Source organism: Athene cunicularia (genome assembly GCF_003259725.1).
Source record: "Athene cunicularia isolate RWA chromosome 3 unlocalized genomic scaffold, athCun1 chr3_part1, whole genome shotgun sequence".
NCBI classification, from domain to species: domain Eukaryota; kingdom Metazoa; phylum Chordata; class Aves; order Strigiformes; family Strigidae; genus Athene; species Athene cunicularia.
The window spans coordinates 60,576,193-60,590,257 of NW_020799097.1; the positions used below are offsets into that span (position 1 = coordinate 60,576,193).

Here is a 14,065-nt window from a genome sequence, read left to right on the forward strand (position 1 = left end):
GGACATGGAGCTGCTCAAGTGGGCCCAGAGGAGAACTGCGAAGATGATCAGTGGGCTGGAGCATCTCCCTTATGAGGACAGGCTAAGGGTTAGGTTTGTTCAGCCTGGAGAAAAGAAAGCTTTAGGGAGACTTTATAGCAGCCTCCCAGTACTTAAAGTGAGACAGCAAGAAAGATGGGGAGGGACTCTATCAGGGAGTGTAGTGATAGAACAAGGGGTAACAATTTTGAACTGAAAGAGGGTAGATTTAGATTACATATTAGGAAGAAATTATTTCCTGTGAGGATGGTGAGACACTGGGATGGATTTCCCAGAGATGCTGTGCCTACCTCCTCCCTGGCAGTGTTCCAGGCCAGGTTGGACGGGGCTTTGAGCAACCTGGTCTGGTGGAAGGTGTCCCTGCCTATGGCAGGGGGGTTGGTTGGAACTAGATGATTTTTAAGGTTCCTTCCAACCCAAACCATTCTATAATTCTACACATACATAATTAAAAGTAAAATCCATTCTCTGTATTGAAGCTCTTTTGACTAATCCTACCCTATTACTACCTGCTGAAATATATTATACAAGCCTGGGAACTGGTCTTCAGAACTAAACAAGAACTCTGTGTTCTTATGAGGTGTGCCAAGGTAACCACTGACAAAAAGTACACAGACCATACATGACAGAACATTACAAGACAAACTAGTAGGACCCTCTCCCATATCTAAGAGATGCCCATGGATTCATGGTAGAGTGTTGTCTGGCAGCATTATGGTTCTCATCCAGTTTTAGGCTCCCAAGTACAAGACAGCTGAGGACATGCTAGAGCAAGTCCAGCAAAGCTTGCAGCATCTCCTGTATGAGGAGAGGCTGAGAAAGCTAGGATTGTTTAGGCTGGGAAAGAAAGGGCCTGGGGTCAGGGGATCTTATGACAGTGTATAAATACCTGTTGGAATAACAAAGAAGACAGAGCCAGGCTCTACACAGCAAAATCAGTACACAGGAAATTCTACATAAGGGTGAGGGAATAATATCTTTTTTTATTCTGAGGGTCATCAAACACGGGAACAGGTTGCCCAAAGAAGTTGTGGAATCTCCATCTTCAGAAATATTAAAACCTGATTGGACAAGGTTCTGTGACCCTGCATTGAGTAGGAGGGGAACTGGGGGATCTCCAGAGGTCCCTTCCAACCTGAATAATTTTATAACTCCTGGCACAAATAAAATGACTAATCATGTTCTCCAAGGGAAGCTGGTGGGGAGGGTGTGGGAAGTCAAGTTAAGACAAGAATGCTTTTATGTTCTCCTACAACAGATTCCAAGTTCTTCACAAAAATGAAACTAGAATCCCTACCTCAAACCAGCTAATAATCTGAGACCAAGAGATTCCAAGCATCATCAGATGTGATAGGAATAGGATGACAGACTATTTTGAACTGCAACAAGAATATTTTGAAACATTACAGTTGTTGGCCTGGTTTCCTATAGAAATAAGACCTATGAAATCATACTGCCTGTTCATCTGTTATTCTTCTCTAGTCATGTTTAAGTTCAGTGGTCAATTTTAACCAATTTTAGCAATGGTCCAGAGGTCTCAATAATACTTAATTTCTACAGGGACTCACAGAACTAGTTTGGCAGGAAATAAATCCAAATTAGTAAAGCGTGTCTACTATGAACCTATTCTATTTGGCTTACTAGCTTTACAGTCAGCCAGACAAAATACTTACCCGGTGATATGTGGATGGTTCTGTATCAAGTATATTTAGGTGATAATAGAAGAAAACAAAGGAAAGAGGTACCGACAGCACAGAAACATTTATTAGTGACAGGAAGAAAGCTGACATTTTGTTATCAAGAGCAAGACAAAGTCATAGAAAACCATACTTTTTATGAGTTCTTCTATTAGAACTTAGTTTTAAATACTCGAAGCCTTGATGCTTTCAGGTAAACTTGAAATGTATTCTGAGAAGAATTACAAGAAGGTCAGCAACGTATTTGTCACCACTAGCGATGACAGACTAGTATTTAAGTATTCCCATATTACTACTTCCAACTATTACTGAATATTTTATAGTGGAGCAGAGCATGAAGGGAGGAAAAAGGAGAAAGAACATGAGTGGCGTAGTATTTCAAATACATGAAAATTGATTATTACCAAAAAATTCTAATGCTCATGTGCTGCTTTTACCACAGTGCTACTACAATCATTAGACAGTTTTTGAAAGAAGTTAGCAGAAACAAATCTAGCAATATAAGCCAATTTCAGCTGATACTAGATAGATGGGATCTCTAAATCAAATTTATTCAGCTTGAAGGACTCCCATCGTGAGTTTTGCATTATGAGTTTCTTCTCTCTCCTCCCCATCCACCACCATTACACTCAGAATGCAGACTAATTTGTGCCTTTAACACAAAGAATCTGCCTCAGACCTGCAAAGCTCTGCCTGTTGCAGGTATTTCAACTGATAATGCAGAGAGGATGATTTAATTAAAACAATAAATATGTCCCCTGAATTGCTAGTTTTAAAATTTTGGTCAAATATTCATGAAGGTTTTGCAAGTATTCAAACTGAGTTAGTTCACACTGATTACCAACATAGCTCAATGGTTGCAGTTGACAAATCTGAAAAACCAAAAAACTTTAGACAGTCATCCTGAAATTTTGGCAGCAGCAATTCCTCAGACTACAAATAACTCATGGCACCATTTCTGTACCTCTGTCACAAGGGCACAGAATTTGTTGCTGTTTACTGAGCATAGTGACCTCTTAGACTGAAAGTAGAGAGCACAACCACTGTGTATGGAAACAGAAGTGTCATGTCCCAAATCAATAGGTTACTTTTACTCACAGCTAGGTATTCCACCTACTTCCAACCTGAGCACTAATGGACAGTTTCAAAACTGCAATGATAGTTTAGAGACAGACACATCTTCACCTATAGACAATACGTAAAGCACTTTGGTCTCACCCAGGGAACTGACTTTATCAACTTCCATGTCTTTTTCTTTTTAAGAACATAGCAAATTCAGTAGGCTATGTTAGAGGTATCCCTCATAAAATACATCAGAGAAGTTCATCTGCAGCCTGTATAGAGCTTAAGCTGCTTAATTAAGTTTCTTGACTTGGAAGAAGAGAAAACAAAAATAAAATCAAGTTACAATACTCTCGAGACTCTATGAAGAGGAGAAAAGAAGTGAAGGGTCTTTGGCATCTTATTACAAGAACTCAGCAGATCTGATTTAGAGCTGTCATAATGGCATCTCAACCTTTTCTGAAAGGTCAGGAGATACCTCATATTTAATAGCACTTTAGTTTCCTAATGCTTATATAAGCTACAGAACAACATATATACAATAGTCATAAGACCACCAAAACTAAAATAATTGAAAACATTTAGAAATCTCTTGATGCATCTCTCTTTAAATTTTGGGGGTAAAAGAATCGTAAGTTTCACTACAGTAAATCCCTCCTAAAGAGGTATTTTCTGCCTGCCTATCAGCTGCTATATTTCAACACCCTCTCTTGTGAAAACTGCTGGTAGTGATTTTAGAAAGTCACTATGACTAACCATTTTGATGCAAGAACTTTTTTCACTGAAAAGTCACACAGCTTAAAAATATGACATTACTGTAGGCAGTGATGATCTCTCATAATCAGGAGACATTAGTTTTGCTAATTAATACTCTGGTATTTCTAATACATTGTCAACAGCAACAAAAGTCAGTGAAGTTGTTTTAGAAATATTTTAGCTTTATAGATTCAGTTTAAGCCAAAATTCCCTACATAAGAGGAAATAAAACCATCCACAGGAAACAAAGCAGCATCTTACTGATCATACATTGCTATGCTGACTCAAATGTCTTGTGAGCGTAAAACCACAATAATGCAGAGGCATTGCATTACATCAGACTGCAAGTCTCTCTACTCAGTTTTTCTACTTCGTGCTATTCAAGAATTAGTTGCTAGTTAGACCTTTGAATATCACCATTCACACTATGATGCTAGGCAAACAGACACAAAGTCCACTACCTGTAAGAAAAAGTCAAGCAGCATTTAACTATGAGATTAAATAAATACAGCTTATCCTAACAAGGTAAAAAAGGCTGCAGCACAAAAACCATAGGTGACTTTTGAACAAAAACACCCCAACAAAACAAAACAGAAAAAAATAATCACACAAATTCAGAATCCTAATTTTTTCTTACTTTTCACCCCAAAAGTTATGCTCTTTTTAAAAAGCACAGCAATCAAAAATGGAAAGCTAGTGGACGTCAAAGCCCAGGAGCTTGTACCTATGCACACCACATGCATTACTGACTTTTCTCTTGCTATTACTTCTCCATGGGCATCAGCAAGCTAAGAATTTAAAGAAAAGTTTGATCTTTGTGCTTTTTTCCTCAAAACTTCTACACTAAAATTTGCAAGTGCATTTTGAAGAACAGCATCAAAACAAGAGAGCATACAAATGATTCAATGGACCAAACTGGAAAACTGAATATAATACACATGCTCTCTTGGCTGAAAAGCACTGAATTGCTGGCAAAACTCTTGCAGAATATTTTAGTCCTTTGCAAAATTACCAGCCCTTCAGGGTATCAGCATCAAAGACAGTTTTGTCATGTGAATGACTGCATACTCTTGAAAAGTAAGTGTCGCCTATGGCGGTGCTTTTCAAGCACAGAGACAGGTCAGTAAATTAAAAAGGTTTTCATGCAAAGGAAGATATACCTCAGAAATTAATGAGGCATCTCCCTTAGTCTAGCAGGGTGAAAGGAGCAACAACTGTTTTCAAAACAAGAGGTTAGAAGCACTGCATGGGAGCATATTCAGCTTAGTTTGATTTTGCAGAAGTCTTTATATTCCAATCATGTTGATGTAAGGTCATCTTACATCACAGATTATCTCATTTGCAGTAATAGTTATGTTGCCTATTTTAAAACAAGTAATTCTGAGGCGGTTGCTTCAATTACAGCTAAAGCTCTGAATGTTATTACCTTCATATAAAGGCAACAAGAAGCCTTCCATATTAAAGTAATTTAAAGTAGTAAGTTAAAAATCCCAGCTGTGGATCAGGTAACATTCTACTGCTCACAGCAGAGACAAAGTTTTGCATACCTTTGCAGCGTATCACCATCAGACCACTCTCAACTCATTACAAATGTTTCTTTAGAGATGACTAGCAGAGCAAAAGCTGTCTTCAATTCTTCAATAGTACAGGACTTTGTAAACAACAGTAGTGTTTACTTTAGAGTTAATTCAATAGGAGACCAAAAAAGACAAGAGAACAGAAGAAAATGAAGTGGGAAGGAGAGGTTACAAAGGGCTTGCTTGGAGCTGAAAGGATGAAAGGGAAAGAAAATATGGGAACCATGCCTTTAGAGGATAAACTGAAAGGGAACGGAGGGAAATAAATCACACACAAAATAGTACATCTACTGCTGAAAATGCAAGCCCAACTTCGGTTGCTTAATATTACCTCCATACAGACTCAGCCTCCTATTTTAAAGGCATCTCTGTAAGTACATTGTTCTAAAGGTCCCATGACAGTAGCTATAGTGCAAAAGTACTGTCCTTGAATGATCCACAGAATTGCCCACTGACATCACTGCTTTAATAAGCTCAAATTTAGTATTGCAGAAAAAAATTACAGTCTAGTTAGTGGCCAAATTTGATGTTCAAATGTTTGCACATACAGGATGCAATAGGCACAAAAGTCATACTCTACTCTCTAAGCTCACCAAACCAAAGAAATAATGAATCATAGTCAGATATGTCTCAAGTATATCCAGCTCCAATTCACTCCTACACAGTGGTACATTTTCTCTTCATGCCATCATGGTTTATATACCATTTCAGACTAATAATGCTCTGCAAAAATACGTTTAAAGAAAACAAATTTCTGTAATTTTACTTTATGCTACTGAAAAGTAAAAATAATTACATTTTTAAGTTTGCAAAACTAATGGTAGAATACAGTTTGTCCTCTCTAAAAAGGATAACCACTAATACCCTAACAATAGCAAACAAACAACTAGAATAATGGTACAAGTGGAATTCCCCATTAAGGCAGAATATTGCTGTTCTAATAAGAATATCTAATACTTACGAAGCTTTGTTTTGACAGATGTCAAAATGCTATTGACAGCTAAATGATCAGTTTATCAAGATGTTATTTTATCCCTTTGTTTCTCTTTCTTTTTATAAAAGTATACACTGCAAAACTTTCCAACTTTTTGCAGTAATCAAAATAACATTGTTCTGTCATGTAAGAAAGATATGCAAGCCTCTACACCCAGAAAGTTCAGTAAGAGAATTTCCACACAACTGTTCAAGTATTGAATTATTCAGGTATGTTCTTGAATTATGAGAGAATAATAGGACACCTGAATGCATCCGGGAAAAAAAGACTTAACTGCACAAAATCAGACTTTTCTGCATCTGTATAATAAAAGTAGACCAATCCAAGTCATATTTGTCATGAAATATCATTGCTTTGTGTAATTATACAGGAACCCTATTATTTAGGAACCCTCTTCCTCAAATCAGGAGATACTTTGAAGAATTAAAGTGCCATCTGGCAGCAGACCAATGCCATCACTACACTGCACTGCCTGCAGACTCCCCCACACCCGTACAGCAGCAAAGGACTTGGAGGCAAGTGACTGGCTCCAACACATTGGTGGGAGGCAGAACCTGAAGCCAGTCATCAGAAACTGCTCTCCTCAAAGAAATTAACAACTCCATACCCATGAAAAAAAACCCCAACTTTGTTTCCCCAGAAAAGAGGGATCGTCTTTATTCCATTTTATACTAAGAAAATGATGGTGATAGAATAACAAGCAAAATTTTACAAGCTACAGAAACCATGAGCAATACATAAGTACTATCTAACACAGTGTAATCCAAAAAAAAGATGGTAAAGCAGGATATTCTTCTTCTAGAAGCTCGTAAGTGCCTGCTACACTAATAAGTTTCAGTTCAACTAATTACATATTAAAAATCATCTAACCACCAAAAAACAAATACCTTTTCCACTAAAAAGTTACCTTGAAGAGGAAAACTGCAATCAAATCCAAAAATGGATTCAAATTCGAGAAAATCATTTAATAAAAAATTGAAGGTAGACCAAAAGAAAATAGCACTCAAGGAAAATACAATTAATTACTAATAAAAAAAAAGATGTATGTCTTTACTAACGTTAGAAGCAACTAAAAAAACCCCGATAACGTCAACGCATTTCATAATACTGTCTTGCACTAGTTCCTGATGCTTAAAACTTTAAGCACTTTCCCCTTTACACAAACTAGGATAACTTCATTATATACTATGTAGTACAAATTCTAACATGCAAATCCAAGTACTTGAGTCCTTCTTTGATTTTTATCATTGCTGAAAATACAGAAATTTCAACTCTGATCAAAAGCATAGTCCAATATCAGAGGAGTATGGTCAAAGCAAAGAATTCGCCTCCAACATGAACATGTGAAGCAAAAAAAGTCCAAAACTGTATTTCATGTATCTCCTGTAAGAATTTTTTATCAACACCATTTTCATGTCAACCAGCTTACCTTAAAGTTCTTAAAAGTATTAGTTAACCATCTCTCCTAATGATAACCTATGAAATAGACAATACAAAAGATTTACAATACCTTAATCAGCTTATTTTTGTTAGGTTCCTGTTCACTCTGAACTGCAGAAAAGTTGTTTGTGTCACACCTAATCGACAGTTCTTTCCTCTACAATTTTTCTGAATCACCAACAACTTTCTGACACCTCAAAATTTAAAAGCATTCCTCAAGGACAATGTCTCCTAGAAACCTATAGCCAGGAAAACACTAACCATCACTTAACTCTACTGTGCTAACTTATCCATAGCCCTGGATGAAAGTAGTTTTGTTTTGGTTTTGTTTAAGCAACAAATAAAGTTACACTGAATAGGATCTCTGAGAACATAAACTTTATTTTCCCTTTAATCTGAGTTGCTACCTACATGATCAGTTTACCAAGACCCACCTATGGACACACAGTCGAGTTATCTGAAACAAAGCTTCAGTCATCAAGGAAGAATTAAAAAAAAAAAAAAATCACCACCAAAAAGCCAAAAATAATCAGCCAGATGAAAACTAACACTTGCAGAAAAATCTCTTCAATGCAGTTACTTAACTGGAGTCTTAAAACATTTAACCAAAAGAGTCAAAAAAAACCTGACTTGTTTTTAAAATGAGTAAAACAAGAAAACCCTTGTGAGCTTTTGACCCACAACTATTAGTGGGTATCCTTTGCAAGCAAACAAAGATCAACAAGTAGAAAAAGAAGCAGGTTGCCTTTAACTTTGATAAGCTTAACATCTACACTAGCTTTTTTGCCCCTTTTTAGAAAAAAAACCCAAACCACAAACAACAAACACTTCACCAGGCCATTTAATTTTCCCACATCATTCAACATTTTATGGAATACAACATGTTTCAAGACAGAAAATTAGGGCTCATGACAATGACTAAACAGTTCATCCAAAAAACTGCTTTCAGGTCTGAAAAATACAAAGAAGCTGTATTTTCATAAAAGAAAAAATGGCTGAAGCAAATCTGCTCCTAACATATTTGGAGCATGTTTTGCATTTTTCACATTAGCTTTTAAAAATTCATTTGCAGACAGTAAATAAAACACTTTCCATTCTTAGCTCAGCACTTCAAGTCTCATGATTTCTCATGATATAGAATTAAATTATTTAGACTTTTGAATAAATCAGCAAAATATATTTCAGTTAATGTATGGGTATTTTTATAAAGCTCCATTATGTTTTCTGAAATACAAGAAACAGAAGTCCATAATATATAACAGAGATAATAAGCAATGCAGCTTCTAGCATCATCCTTTCATATCAGAGCTAAAACTGCACAACCTTTTCCTCCAGAAAGAACTGTCTCACATTTAATACCTGGTCTCTAGTTAAAACTGCAAATATTCTGTCAGGATTATTGATCTTGTAACAGTCTAAGGATGAAAGTAAAATGTACAGTTATGTATATTTTACTGAATTTCCTAAAACAAGTGTGCATGGGTGTGTATGGGAGGCAGTGGTAAAAAAGATTTTCAGCCTCTTCAGATCTTCACAAAGCAGGAATATCAAGTTAGATTTTTTATATACGTTTTCTTAAAACTTGATTATTTGAATATATTACATGCTATCACTCTCCCCAAATCAGAACACTGCTGTTCACTATTGTGTTCTGTAGTAAGATCTCATTTTGGTTCTGGATGAGGTTTTTAAACACAGATCTCTCTTGCAGTTTAAGGCATTTTACAGAGCATTTTTATGGAGAAGGCACCTTTTCTCCAACCATTTTCTCACCTATAATACAGGACTGAAGTATTCCCAAATCCACTTACATATGGCTTCATTTCTGGTACAGTACAAGAACAATATGCTGGAAATGTGTAAACTTCCCCCCCCCCAATACCTCAAGTATTCGGTCACTACACTTAAGTCGTTATTCTATTCTGCAGTTATTCCATGAAAGTTAAATAACTTTCTGAAATGACACTGGGACTAAACTCAACCGTGACAAAAAAAAAATGTAATGTTTTAATACTCTGTGTGTTTCACCTTTTTACTGAATGGAATTAAGAGGTAACGACTGAATATGGTTTTCAGTCTTAGCCCTCTGAACGAAAATATTTTGAATTATTCAGAAAAAAAGTTGCAATGGTCTCATGTTGTAAGCAATTATCATACTCCCTTAAGGGCCCACAGGGGAATAAATGAATCTGTAAGCACACAGATCTCACTACCACTAACTGCTTTCTGTAAGACACATCCTCAAGCCCAGAAAGAGTAGCGAAAGCACACTGTGAAAGTGAGCCCAAATATCCAACAGCTTAAGTTAATTAACATGAGATTATTAGAGGTCCAAAACAGGTTTAATACTAAAATCACTTGCATTGGGATTTGCAAAGAAGTAGGGGCACTGATATGTAGCAATCCCAGCTGATCCAATCAGCTGCCTCTGACCACTATTGTAGATAACCTCTTGTGTTGACAGCAGAGGGGACAAAGCAGCCTTAAGACCAAACATGGACTTAAGCATGAAGCTTATGCTATAACATTCTTTGGGTATCAGTTGTGAGTTTCCCACCGCCTCCTCTTTTACTCTAGACACTGGATTTGCTTCAGAATCATGGCCCAATAATGCAACATCCTACCAGGAAGAATACCCAAAAAGACATACAAGAAAAAGAATCCAGTCCTCTTAAGAGGAGATCAATGATATACAGACTTGCTATTTTGCCTCATTTCTTTAACTGATTGATGATGGAACAAGAGCAGTTACAGTATTATTTAAATACAGCATTTAAGTACAACTTAAAGGACTAAGCCAAACGGGACAAAACAGCTTCTTCCAGCTGAGGAAACAGCAAATAGTTCATTTACAAATAGTGTCTACAAAATACAAAACACCGTATTTTGAGATTGAAGAAGAACTTTCCGATCCAAAATTGAAATGTTCAAATTCAGATGAGTTCACAGGACATACTCAGTGTATTCTAAAATATTTTATTAATGAATCCTTATTTCTGGGAGTAACTGGAAACAATAAAATTTTTCAAACACGAAACCCAAATGCGTATTCGTATCATCAGATTTTCATTTTGGTTGGATTTTCAGAAGAAGTAGGATACATGCTGAGTCAATCAGAATTTAAAGGTCTGCCTAGTAAGAACTCAAAAGCTTGCAATAAGAATATATATTTTTAATCCCATATACAGGATAACTGAGTATTTCAGATTAGAAAAAGATGTTCTCATTTTCCATTGTGGTAAGAGAGCACACCATGTATTTTAAATACATACTGAAGAATGTTATTAAAAATACAAAAACTATGTTCTTAAAAAGTTGTAGTCAAATTCTTATCCAGGCCACTAAAAAGAATACCACAGTTACAGTCTATACTTCTCAAGCCACAGTAATGGGATAGCAGTAATTTACAGTAAAATCTGGTGTTACATTTAGCTGTACAACACTACTAATTACAGAGTAATTTCAACAATAAATATTTGGTTAAACTCTGCTTTGTCATCAGTGCAAGCAATTTAAGATGAAACTGAACTTTCAGAGAGTCCACACTTCTTTAGAGTCTATTTTTACTTTCTGGTAACTGAACATCTTTTCCTACAGAACATTTCTCCAGAACTACTGCTTTCCAAACAGAAAACCACATAGACAATGTTAGAAGCAAAGGAAAGATTCAAACCTAGAGCAGCAAAGCAACCCATAGTTCCCTTTAAACTGACCTTAGCTAACCCTATTTTACTACTCAATGCCAAAGTCTTCAAACAATGACCTTATAGAGCACACAGGCTGCATCACTTCATAACAGCAAGGTAAGTTAAAAGACAGGCCATATCACACCATTCAGAAAGAATGCAGGGAGGAGAAACCAAGACACAGACGAATATGAGCACCATAGTAGATATAATATCAAGTAAAACACCCAGTTAACCCCCTAGACAGTGACAAAGAAGTCTCCAGTTTTAAAGACAAGATCCTCCTGCAATGCAAGGTCTCTGAAGAGCCAAGCTACTATTAATAAAAGCACTACATAGATGAACAGCAGTAGTACCTTATCTCCATTAGAAAAAAAGCCCAAAACAACAAAACCCTCGAAAACCACTACTACCTGCTTCTGAGAATATTCAGAGTCAGCCAATCTGTTTTTATACAAGAGAACTTAACTGAAGTCAGGCTTTCAAAGCATCTCATACTTGAGTCCAGTCATGAGACATCATGCCATCATCAAAGGAAGTTACGATGTGCAGAGCAAAGGGTAGGCATCTGAAATTGCCCTTATGAGACCCCATAAACATTTCCTATAATTGAGTCCTCTACTCTCGTAAGAATGAAAAAAGATCCAGCCCCAGCTTTACTCTAGAACTAGGAAAAAACCCAGGATACAGGAGTGTAAAAGGCAAGGATGTGAAGAGAATTATTTGAGAAGGGAAACAGGATTTGAGTTTTGTTTTATTGTGGTTTGAAATTTTACATATCCAGTCCATAGATTTCTTCTGACTGTTTCTATTTTCAAGGTACTATGTCAGATGTAAGGAACTACATAAAGAATATAAAATGGAGAAACCAAGCCATGAGATGTAAACTGAAATTAGAGAGTGTTATTCAGCATTATTGTCAGAAATGCCTATACAGCTTTGTATAATGCCTTACACAAACAGCACATGCATGGTTGCTGTAACACAGTGTTTGCAGAGTGCCACTAAAACATCAGACACTACTGCCATGAAAACAAACTTTTTTTTCCCGCAAGTCTGTTCAAATGAACAAGCCTGTATTCTTGCTGAGCTGTCCCACTTGCATTACATGCAAGTTTATAATCTCATACACCATACACAGAAGATACTTTTCTTATTTCATTAGCCAAACAGAACAGCTATTTTTGGATTACCCAATAGTAATTAATTAATATTCTGTTGATATGGCCTTCATTTAGTCTGTAAATCTTTACAAAGCACTCAAAGACAAGGTGAAGTCTATGGAGGAAATAAATTACTAGTAAAATTACCTCCACAAAAGAGTTTATATCACAAACTTTTAAATTAAGAATTTAAGACTCGCTAAAAGTCAAAATATTTGCTGCATCATTAATATGTTTGTTCCTGTATAATATTACAAAACTGACAACTTAAACCATGTAAATTTATCACATCAACGCAAAAATATTTAAGAAGTTTAAACAGAACACAGAACTTCATCTCTTTAGTAAACTCCTATAGTGAATTTTGATATTAAAAAACAAAAATCACAATTTACCTGTCACTCCAATAGAAGTCTTGAAGATTAGTAGAGTGCAATCAACTATGACAACTGGATAACAGCACAGTATCTTCTTTACCTGTAAGGGACAGTTAAATTTAGAGTCAGATTACATCAAAAATTAGCCCACCAATCAAGTGAATTAGAAAACCAGGTAAGTGAAAGTCAACTGTGCTTAAACAGAAAATATCTTTTTAAAATGTGAGTACCCTTCCAAACAGGAAGAGAAAAAACACACCAGCATTTAACCTGCACTTTGATTTTTTTCTCTTGTAAAAAAAAAAAAATTGAAGTGTGGCAGATTATAATAAATTCTAACGCTCTTAAAACCAAGTGGAGTCTTTTCTTTCAATTTAGAAGTCCAGAAATAACCCCTTACAACGCAGTTTGACTTCTCGTATAACCCAGGCTATAACACAATCACACGCTCCTACATCCCCTTTTCTTTCTCCCATCCCCTTTCTCGTATCCAACCACTGTGTGAGTATACAATGAGCAGTTCTTGGGTTAATTTTGCCTGCAATGAGGAAGAAAGCCCACCTTCCCTCTTCTCACTCCCCCCCAACTTAAGATCAGTTCATCAGTTCCAGAATGAAACTGCCATTTGAATTGGAACATCTTTCTCAAAAAAGCACTCAATCTTACTTTAAAAATATCTAATGGCAAATACGCTGTACTACAACCTTCGGTAAAATCATTTTACCCTAGTGAAATTTACACGTGGTAAATTAAATGGAGAAAACTCGTCCTTTTTCAATAATTAGAGTACTGCTGTATACTACAGACATAGCTATTAAAAATGTAAATCATTTAGATCCTTTTCCTGCCACTGAATCCTTTCATAGCCACTACTGTCTGCTCTCATCCACGTTACAGGTATGTCTGTCACCATTTATTTTGTTCCCTCCCTTTTTAATCCTTAAATAGATCAATCTTTTGTACTGAAACATGCTTCCCAGTTCTTGTAACTTAAAATTCTTTCAGGTTATTACTATCAACTTTCTGAAATTTACTGCTAAAAATGAACACAGAATTCAAGGAGGAATTAAAAAAGGAATCCCATAAGCACAAGCTAAAGGAAGATTTTATTACCTTGTCATGTACTTTATATGTTGTTTCTACACCTAGTTTTATTTTTTTGAACAATGACTTAAAAAGAACTTATGTTCCAATTATTATTAATCACAACCCACAAAACCTCCTGTAACAGTCTCTACTTCCCAGAATACTTTCCCATTCTCCACCTATGACCC

The 14,065-nt window shown here is 36.0% G+C and overlaps 1 protein-coding gene across 15 annotated transcripts in view; it reads right to left on the reverse strand.

Annotated features, from left to right (window-relative positions):
* The window catches only part of EPB41L2 (erythrocyte membrane protein band 4.1 like 2), a 124,853-nt gene extending 111,950 nt beyond the window's left edge, over positions 1 to 12,903 (reverse strand). For 14 of the 15 annotated variants that reach the window (XM_026845967.1, XM_026845961.1, XM_026845966.1 and 11 more), the window contains exon 1: positions 12,810 to 12,903. The gene's annotated coding sequence lies outside the window, so the exon portion shown is untranslated. The remainder of the gene's footprint in view (positions 1 to 12,809) is intronic. The other variant, XM_026845952.1, reaches the window with a different exon arrangement.
* Between the last annotated feature and the right edge of the window lie 1,162 nt (positions 12,904 to 14,065).